The sequence below is a fragment of the Arachis hypogaea genome, chromosome 17 (genome assembly GCF_003086295.3).
Source record: "Arachis hypogaea cultivar Tifrunner chromosome 17, arahy.Tifrunner.gnm2.J5K5, whole genome shotgun sequence".
Taxonomy (NCBI): Eukaryota; Viridiplantae; Streptophyta; class Magnoliopsida; order Fabales; family Fabaceae; genus Arachis; species Arachis hypogaea.
The window spans coordinates 70,343,573-70,354,549 of record NC_092052.1 but is presented as its reverse complement, the minus strand read 5'-3'; positions in this window follow the sequence as shown (position 1 = coordinate 70,354,549).

Genomic DNA, 10,977 nt, shown 5'->3' with positions numbered 1-10,977 from the left:
TTCCAAGATTAATAGTAATAGATTGTTGTTTCTACTTAGTTAACCCTTACCAAATAAAGAAAAGTCAAGTAGTTGAGCCAATTTCTATTCACAAGTCCTAATCCTCTCCCTTGGGAAGGATTAGCGTTAGTGACTAGAGAGCCAGCCAATAACTTGCAATTACAATTTAATTCTTGAGTCTTCCAACTCAAGGGTCTCCTATTAAATATTAATCAACTCTAAAGCCAAGTTGGAAGCCCACTCCATTGACATGGATGCCAATCTCACATACATGTAAAGGGGTAGAAGGAAGACATGATAATTGGAATTGAGTCGAGATAATCAAGCAAATAAAGAAATTAATTAGAAAAATACTCTTTGCATTAATAAATTAACAAGAGAAGAAGATAAATTAAAGTAATAGAATAAATAAAAGTATAAGAGCACTAAATTAAAGGAACATTGCACCTAGAAACCTAAGAACCTAGAGAGAGGAGAGAGCCTCTCTCTCTAGAAAACTACATCTAAAATATAACAATTTTTGAATGATAGGAAGCGTCCCCCGATTCTGCTCCACTCCCAGCCACTAATCTGTGTTTTTCGGGCTTGAAACTGGGCCAAAAACAACCCAGAAATCGCCCCCAGCAATTTCTGATCGCTGAACTTTCGCACATGCACGCGTACGCGTGATGTACGCGTGCACGTCACCTATCTTCAAGGCAACTATGGAAAATTATATATCATTTCGAATCCACGGATGTTAGCTTTCCAACACAACTAGAACCGCCTCATTTGGACTTCTGTAGCTCAAGTTATGGTCAATTGAGTACGAAGAGGTCAGGCTTGACAGCTTTGCAATTCCTTCAATTTCTTATATTCTTTCCACTTTTGCATGCTTCCTTTCCATCCTTTAAGCCATTCTTGCCCTGCAAAACCTAAAAATACTTAACACACATATCATGGCATCGAATGGTAGTAAGAGGGAATTAAAAATTAGTAATTTAAGGCCAAAGACGCATGTTTTTAATCATAGCACAAAGTTAGGAAGGAAATGTAAAACATGGGAATTATATGAATAAGTGTGAGTTTAGTGGATAAAATCCACTCAATTAAATACAAAATGTACCACGAAATAGTGGTGCATCAAATCTCTCCATACTTAAATATTAGCATGTCCTCATGCTAAGCTCAAGAGAAGCTCTAAAGGAATGAATGGGGGAAGTAAGACTCATGAGATGCAACCTATGTATGTGAATGCAACTATATGTTTAGATATTTCTATCTACTTGGTTAAAGGTAAACAAGTTCTCCAAGACAAAAATAAATTAGATTCTACTAATTCAAATCACACAATAAAAGGCAAGTAAGCTTGTAAGAAGATGGGTCATGAAAGCAGGGAACATAGAATCAAGCATTGAACCCTCACTGGTTGTGTATATGCGCTTTAATCGCTCAAGTATAGGGTTAATTCACTCTACTCTTCTCTAGTCATGCTTTCTAAAACTTTGTTCTTCATCTAACCAATCAACAAAAATTTAGTACACTAATGCAAACATCATGAGGTCTTTTCAAGGTTGTAATGGGGCTAAAGTAAGGGTGAGGATATATGTATGGCCAAGTGAGCTATAATATGAATCTTTAACTAACCTAAGCTCTCACCTAACACACACACACACACTCTATGTACTTCTAAGATCATGCCTAGCTACCTATAATTTCTACTTTTGCATCACATACTCATGTACCAAATTTTCCTTAATTTTACCACATATGCATTGATCTTTTATTAAACTTAGCATTGGGGTAATTTTGTCCCCTTATTTAATTATTTATTTATATTGTAATATTTTATTCTTATTTTATTATTTTTTTTTAATCATAAAAGCAAACATAACATATCAATGCACATGAGTTTTTTTAATTTTTTTGATCTCACATGAGTATGCACCCAAATTCCTAATACTTTTGTCAATAAAACACAGTACACTTTCATTAACCCAAGTTCCCACAGTTCCCCACACTTAATTAATACACAATCTCTATCTTAAGCTAACCAAAGATTCACTTGGGGTAATTAATTATTTTTCCGCTTAAGACTAGTGATGTGGTAAAATATAGAACAAAAGGGGATTAAAAGGCTCAAAGTGGCAAACAACGGTAATTGAAAGGGTATGCTATTTGGGATAAGTGAGATGATAACAATTGATGGCCTCAATCATATGTATGCATGTAAATACACTAAACAATGGACATATAGAATGGAACAAAATATAGATTACAATCATAGAGAAGAAAATACACAAGAATAAAAATCATGGTTAAATAATGTAACCATATAATTAAGCTCAAAATCTCACAGGTTGTGTGTTCTTAGCTATAAACCATGTTCCAAATTACAATCTTTAAACAAGTTTTATTAAAAAAGTTTTAATTTAAATTAGTGAAATGCTATAAAATAATTTCTTGGAAAAGAATTCATCACTTCAACCAAGCAGTGGTAGAATATGCACAAAATCAAACAAACATGCAAATGCAACAACTAATTTAACAAGAAAAATTAAACATTGGTGTTGAAATAGGAAATAACTAACCCACGGAAGTCGGTATCGACCTCCCCACACTTAAAGATTGGACCGTTCTCGATGCATGGTAAGATGTGTAAGTGGATGGGTTGCTCCAACTGATGCTTTTCTCCAAAGGCTATGTAGAGGACTTGTCTGTTGCCCTATGTAAAAGTCTTTCGTTTTCTTTCTTGATGGCCATCCTGAAAGAAGAGAAAAGGGAAGAAATATAACCCAGAAATAAAGATAAGAAAACAAATAAGGTATAGGTGGGTTAATGCCAAATAATGAGGGTCTCAATTACATGGTAGCTACAATATGCAAGTGAGAAAACAATAGAAGCAAATGGCATATCAATAGTGCAAAAATTGCAACAATGGGGGAGAGAGTGTAGATAATGCAAGATAGTATAAGTGCATATCAATGCAAATGGAATGCAAGTATCATAAAAGATTGGCATTGACTTATGAATAATAATACCCAATCAAAATAAAACAAGTCACTAAGCACCAAAATAATATCAAGAAAGATACAACAGTTGAATAAGAACATTTAACACCAATGGTAAAATAGGAAATTAGAAAAGGAGATAAAAATATGAATAAAATTAAAATGAAATGAAGGAAAGTATACAAATGTAGTATGTAAGAGAGAATGAAAGAGAATAAGGATGAGAAGAAAGTGAGAAAAGAAGATGAAGGAGCAAGAGAGGAGAGAAGAAAGAAGAAGGCAATGAGAAACAGAACGCGACGCGCGCGCGCAAATCACGCATGCGCGTGAAAACTGCATTAGCCATGCGACGCGTACGCGTCCCCTACGCGTACGCGTGGGATGTTGAAAATGAACACTGACGCGTACGCGTGAGAACTCGCGCAGCTCCAGCACCATGGCATCACAACTCTCTGTTCAAGCACTCTTTCACGCCGATTGGCAATCCCACGCGTACGCGTCAAGGACGCTTACGCGGGAATTGGCGAAAACACAGGCGACGCATACGCGTGGGTTGGCTTGTGCGCCAGGCACCCCTCCCGCGTCGTTCCAGCACAACTCTCTGTTCGTTTTCTCTTTATTGTGCGACATGCGACGCGTGCGCGTCATAGACGCTTGCGCGTCGATCTCTTTATATATATATATATGCAGAATGCATAATGCAGATGATTATGCAGAAATTATGAATGAATACTATGAAAAACAAAATAAAAATAAAATAAAACTAAGAATGAAAAGGAACGATCATACCATGGTGGGTTGTCTCCCACCTAGCACTTTTAGTTAAAGTCCTTAAGTTGGACATTTTGTGAGCTCCTTATCATGGTGGCTTGTGCTTGAACTCATCTCTGAACATCCACCAATGCTTGGACTTCCAATAAGCTCTAACATGTCCAAGTGAATTCACCAAGCCTTGATGAAGTTCTTCACAAGCTTTGAGCCCCCAAAGTTGATCCTCTTATATGTTGGGATCCCAAATCTTGTTGCCACACCAGTCTTCAAGTTGATCATCATGATTCCATCCGGGTGGTACAACCTTGGAATTCTCATTTAAGTGCCTAAACATCCTCCTAGACCTAATCAATTGATGATTATACCAACCCTTGCAATTAGGCCTTGAGCTTCCAACCATAACGAACCTAGGATGCTGTTGCCAACCACTGACCACTCCTTTTTACTCTTAAAACCACAGATAGCTCTAAGTTGTCCATCCGTTTCAAGCAGACCATATTCAAGTGGGAAGGTACAGTTGAAGGATAAGAATTTTACCTACTTGAATGTTGTGTTGGATGGTAATGGCTTGGGGGGAAGTATCTCCAGTGGCAGCCTTACCAATGTATGCTTCACTCTTTTGGGCTCCTCTTTGATGACTTTCACCTCTTGACAGGCTTCTGCAACAGTAACCTCTTCCTCTTCAACCATGATATGCCTTGGAGGTTGTACACCCTCCTCAACATCAAATTCAAACGTCTTGGAAGGAAGCTCTATGACTTGAGGTTCCCATGGAGGTTTCGCATCTCCTAAGTCTTCAACCACTTCCTCTTCTTCAATAATTTCGGCTTCCTCCACTTGCTCTAGTACAAAATCCAGCTCCTCCTTGATGACTTCCACCTCTTGACAACTTTCTTCAAGGGTCTCTCCAACCTCTACCTTTTGGGCCTCCTCTTGCTTCTCTTGAAGTATGTATGCGTGAACCCGATCCATTACATCCCTAAGACGATCCTTTCTCTCTTGTTTCGTGTCAATAGCATACTCGGGATCCTGTTACTCTTGGATTGATGGATATGAGTGAAACGTAGTGCACCAGAGCTTGAAGGTTGAGTATTGGGGGTAAAAGATGGATCCATACGAGATATAAGAACTTGGAGAGCAGAGGTGAGACCGGTGACAGTAGAGGTAAGTGCGGTTTGAAGCTCTCTTTGCCCTTGGTAAATAGCACTAAGGGTTTCATCTATGGGAGTTTAGGGTGGATAGGAGGGTTCATTTGTTGGGAGAAAAGGCTCATAATATGGAGGTGGTTCTTCTTGATAAGGGTATGGAGATGGTGTATATTGAGGTGGTGGTTCTGGTTATGGTTTATATGGTGGTTGGTGTGGTGGAAAAAGGTTAGGGTCATATGGTGGTGTTTGGTAGTAGGGAGCTTGTGAGTATAGTGGTTCAAAGCTATGTTGAGGAGGGGGTTCAGGGGTATTTTGTAGTGGGTGTTGATTGTCACGAAGAGGTCCACCACAACCATTGTCTTGGTAAGCATCATAGAATGGTTGTAGATAGTGCCTTGGAGGTGGTTGTTGTCAATAGGGTTGATCAAATCCTTGTGGCTCCTCCCATCTTTGATTGTCCCATCCTTGATCCAAGCTTTCATTGTAATCTCCTCTTCCTATAGATTATTGTAACCAAACTCATAGCCAAATGGATGAGAATTCATAGTAGTAAGAGAAATAAAAATTAACGAAAATAAACTCCTAAAACTAGAAACACTAACAAAGAAATGAAAAAGCAAAATTATTCACAATAACCAATAATAAGGCACACGTTTGCAATTCCCCGGCAATGGCGCCATTTTCACGAACGGATTTTTTCTAGTAAAGAATTTCACAAAAGTAATCATGTTGTAAGTATAGTTTCTAAACCAACAATAATCCTTTCATACAAAAATTTGGTTGTCACTTAAACAAACCCAATAAAAATAAACCGAAGTATTTAAACCCCGGGTCGTCTCTCAAGGAATTGCAGGGAAGTGTTCTTGTTATTGGTTATGAGTTTTCTGAGGAATTTTTGAATGAGAAATGGAAAAATAAATGATTATAAATTAAAGCAACGAAAATTAACAAGAGGTTTTATGTAATTAAAATAAAAAGCCTTGGCTAGGAGAAGATTAGTCGGAAGTTCTATCCTTGTTGGATTTCCCAAGATTAATAGTAATAGGTTGTTGTTTCTACTTAGTTAACCCTTACCGAATAAAGGAAAGTCAAGTAGTTGAGCCAACTTCTATTCACAAGTCCTAATCCTCTCTCTTGGGAAGGATTAGTGTTAGTGACTAGAGAGCCATCCAACAACTTCCAATTACAATTTAACTCTTGAGTATTCCAACTCAAAGGTCTCCTATTAAATATTAATCAACTCCAAAGCCAAGTTGGAAGCCTACTCCATTGACATGGATGCCAATCTCTCATACATGTAAAGGGGGTAGAAGGAAGACATGATAATTGGAATTGAGTCGAGATAATCAAGTAAATAAAGAAATTAATTAGAAAAATACTCTTTGCATTAATAAATTAACAAGAGAAGAAGATAAACTAAAGTAATAGAATAAATAAAAGAATAAGAGCACTAAATTAAAGGAACTTTAAACCTGGTTTTGGGAAGAAATAAACCTAGAAACCTAAGAACCTAGAGAGAGGAGAGATCATCTTTTTCTAGAAAACTACATCTAAAACCTAACAACTTTTGAATGATAGGAAGCGTCTCCCAATTTTGCTCCACTCCCAGCCTCTAATCTCTGTTTTTTAGGCTTGAAACTGGGCCAAAAACAGCCCAGAAATTGCCCCCAGCGATTTCTGATCGCTGAACTTTCGCACATGCACGCATACGCGTGATGCACGCGTGCACATCACCTATCTTTAGGGCAACTATGAAAAATTATATATCATTCAAAGCCCCGGATGTTAGCTTTCCAATGCAACTAGAACCGCCTCATTTGGACTTCTGTAGCTCAAGTTATGGTCAATTGGGTACAAAGATGTCAGGCTTGACAGCTTTGCAATTCCTTCAATTTCTTGTATTCCTTCCACTTTTGCATGCTTTCTTTCCATCCTCTAAGCCATTCTTGCCCTTGAAAACCCGAAAACACTTAACACACATATCATGGCATCGAATGGTAGTAAGAGAGAATTAAAATTTAGTAATTTAAGGCCAAAGAAGCATGTTTTCAATCATAGCACAAAGTTAGGAAGGAAAATATAAAACATGCGAATTATATGAATAAATGTGAGTTTAGTGGATAAAATCCACTCAATTAAGTACAAAATGTACCACGAAATAGTGGTGCATCACCCCACCAATGCTTGCATTTTCAGTGTCCTCCGGGATCCCAAACTAAGCGCGTCAAGCTACTAAGAGATCTCAAGTGAGTACCAAGGCCCCAAAGTTGATGATTATCTATGTATATTCCGGGGTCCCATACTTTGTTTGTCAACCCTCTTTCTTCTTGAATTTCATGCTTCCACTATGCACCTTGATTCTTGTTGCCAACCAACACCCAACTCTTTTCTATTTTCTAACCCACACATAGCTCTAAGTTGACCATCCGTTTCTAACAATGCATATTGATACGGGCCAAGGAAATTAAAAGATGAGATGGTTACCCACTCAACTTGTAATTTGAATGGTGACTTAGCAAGAAAGATATCTAATGGTTTTGACATTGTAGGCTCCACTTCCTTTGGTTCCTCCTTAATGAATTCCATCTTTTGACAACTTTCTTCAATTTCCTCTTTTGTTTGCTAACTCCTTCCAACTCTTTCTCATTAATCAAAATGTGTGTTGGAGGGTGTATACATTCCTCCTCAACATCGGTCTCACATTCAATGGAAGAAGCTTCAAAAAGATCACCATTGTCACTTAGTGTAGAGTTGTCTTCAATGATGGAGCTTCTCCTTTGTTCAACCTCCCCTAGATCTTCTTCAACTTCTTCTACTTCAACAATCTCCATCCCTTCCACTTTTTGCAAAACACACTCCATTTCCTTGTTCTCAAGTTGAGAATCCAAATCTCCTTCATTCTCCTCTCCTCGGTTGATTTCTCACATTCATCATGTGGTTGAAGAGGAGATGCACTAAAGCTTAGAGGTTGTAAGGTGCTTTGGTTGTTGGTAGAAGGTAGAGGTATAAGGGACATAAGCTCTAGGAGGGAAGAAGCAAAACTGGTGAGGGTGGTGTTAAGTGTGGTTTGAAGCTCCTTTTGCTCTTGAAGAATAATATCAAGTGTATCATCCATGGGAACTTGGTTGGAAGGGTAAAGATGTTGGAGTGGTGGTGGTTCAATGGGTGCTTGGTCATAATTATCACAAGGGTATGTATAGGGAGAGTATGGATTAGGATTGTGTGGAGGTAATTGGTGGAAATAGGATGTGGATTGAGAATATAGTGGTTGGAATGGTAGTGTTTAGGGACTATGTTGAGAGTATGGTGCATGGAATGATGGTGGTTGAGTGGCATAATCATGATAAGAACCATCATATCCATTGGAATGATATGCATCATAGGAGAGGTTACAATCATAGTAGCTCAGTTGAGGAGGTTTCCATGGTGATTGCTCATATGGATATGGCTCCCTTTTCAAGAATTCATCTCTACCATAATGTGAGCCATCATTCAAGTTTCCATTACTTACAACATAATCACAACTATATCCAAAACCACAAGGATGAGAATTCATATGGACAAGAGAAAATCAAAACAAGGAATATCAAAAGGTAAAGAAAAAGTAAACTCCTAAGTACTTGCAAAACCAAGAAATAACCAAAAAGCGAGATATTCACAATATTAACATATTCACAATAGCCAATAACATAACACCATTGTAATTCCCCGGCAACGGCGCCATTTTGATGTGAGAAATTTTTGTCGGTATAGAATTTCACAATAAAATCTCGTTGCAAGTATAGTTTTAAACCAACAATGAATCCTCACATCAAATTTAATATGGTTGTCACTAGTTCAACCCCAATAAAAATAACCGAGAGTATTAATCCTGGGTCATTCTCCCTAGGAATTACAATGAAGTGCTTTATTATTGGCTATGAAGGAATGTTTTGGGGTTTTTGTAGTAAGAGACAAGAAATGTAAATAACAAAAGAAATAAGCTAACAACTAAGAAAGCTCTTGGAATGAATGAGAACTAGAAGTCCTATCCTCATTATCATAATCGATTGTGACAAGAATTGTCCATTGCTCCCACTTAGTTAACCTCTAACTATGAAGGAAAGTCAAGTGGATGGAATTGGCTCTTGTCCACAAGTCCTAGTCAAATCATAGTGACAGACTAGCTTTAGTGGCATTCAAGTCAACTAGCAACTTTCAATTATCAATCAACAAAAGAGTTTGATAACTCAAGAGTCTCTAATTACTCAACCAAAGCCAAGAGGAGAAAAATCTACACTAAAAATCCAACCAAACATTTTATCAAACACTTGGAAAGCATAAAAGGAAAGCAAGATAAAATTGCAAGAAATGTAAATCTACAACTACCCAAGCAAGGAAATAACAACAAATCAATTAAACAAGAAGAAACATGAAACATAAATTGCATTAAATAAAAATTAAAGGAAACAAAAGTGCATGAACATAAAATTGACTAGAATAAGAAATTAACAAAAGGAACTACAAGAGTAAAGATGTAGCAACAAGAAATTAAAAGGAAAAGTAGATAAAAACAAGAATTAAAATCTAGATCTAAGAAGAGATTTGAATCTAATCTAACCTAATTCTAGAGAGAAGAGAGAGCTTCTCTCTCTAGAATTCTAACCTAAAACATCATAAAAATTAAACTATGACTACTTGGTTCATCCCCCTTCAATCCTTGGGTTCAATAGCATCAAAAATGAGTTGGATTGGGCTCAAAATGCCTCAGAAATTGCTGGCCAGGAGTTGCTCAAAATGGCCCACGCTGATCCTGCGACATGCACGCATAGGCGATGCGTGCGCGTCGCCTAATTTCAAGGCAACTATGGCAAAATGCATATCATTTTGAAGCCCCAGATGTTAGCCTTCCAACGCAACTGAAACCGCCTCATTTGGACCTCTGTAGCTCAAGTTATGATTGTTTTAGTACAAAGAGGTCAGGGTTGACAACTTAGCAATTCCTTCATTTCTTTATGAGTTCTCCCACTTTGCATGCTTTTCCTTCATTCCTTCAATCCAATCTTTGCCTTCTAATCCTGAAATCACTTAACAAATATATCAAGGCATCGAATGGAATTAAAGTGAATTAAATTTATCAATTTTTGGGTCTAAAAAGTATGTTTTCACTCTTAAGCACAATTTAAGGAGAATTTACAAAAGCATGCTACTTTAGTGAATAAATGTGAGAAAAGTTGATAAAATTCCCTAAATTAAGCACAAGATAAACCACAAAATTAGGGTTTATCATTCTAATAAAATTCATTGACAACAGCTATGAGGATGACACTATGGCCACTGACCTTGAAGACCCTGCTGATTCTGAGGAGGATGTTTCGGATGCTTGAGGATGTCTCTTCCATTGCTGTTTTCTGTTTTTTTGGATAATTGTCTCATGGAACAATTGTAGTGTGTTTTTAGACTTTATTTTGTTTTGAATGACTGTAACCAATTAACTACTATTTTACTTGCTTTAAGTGTTATCTAGTTTATAATTGAACTTGAACCTTAATAAACTCTATTGCAGGTTTGTGGTTAACTGCATTGTCTCCTTTGATGAAAAAAGGGAGAGTAGTAGTGAGATGATGATAGTAGTTTTTAATGATCTTATTTTGATGACTGTTTTTGATAAGTTTTGATGATTTTTTGATTGAAAATCCCTACTCTGAATGCATGTAAAATGATTAGGCATGCTCGGTTTTTGAGCTCAAAATAATTTTGTTAACATGCTCTACTTCAAGTACATATTCTGTTTTGGAACTATTGAAGGAATGCTTAATTCCAATCTATATTTTGTGTATACACATTGAAGATACTTGGTTTCACTAGTTAAAAATTGTTATACAAGATTGTGTTTGCTATGAATAGTTGTGCTATTTTTTGTGAATACATGAACAGAAAGCCAAAGAAGGGCACAAACTTAGGGGAGCAACCCTTGAAAAAGAAAGGGGGAGCAAGTCAAAAGCAAGTGATATCATCTAAAGGGAAGTACGTTAACTTTATCTAACTCAATCCCTTTGATCATCTCTCTTAAAACTATGTTTGTCATC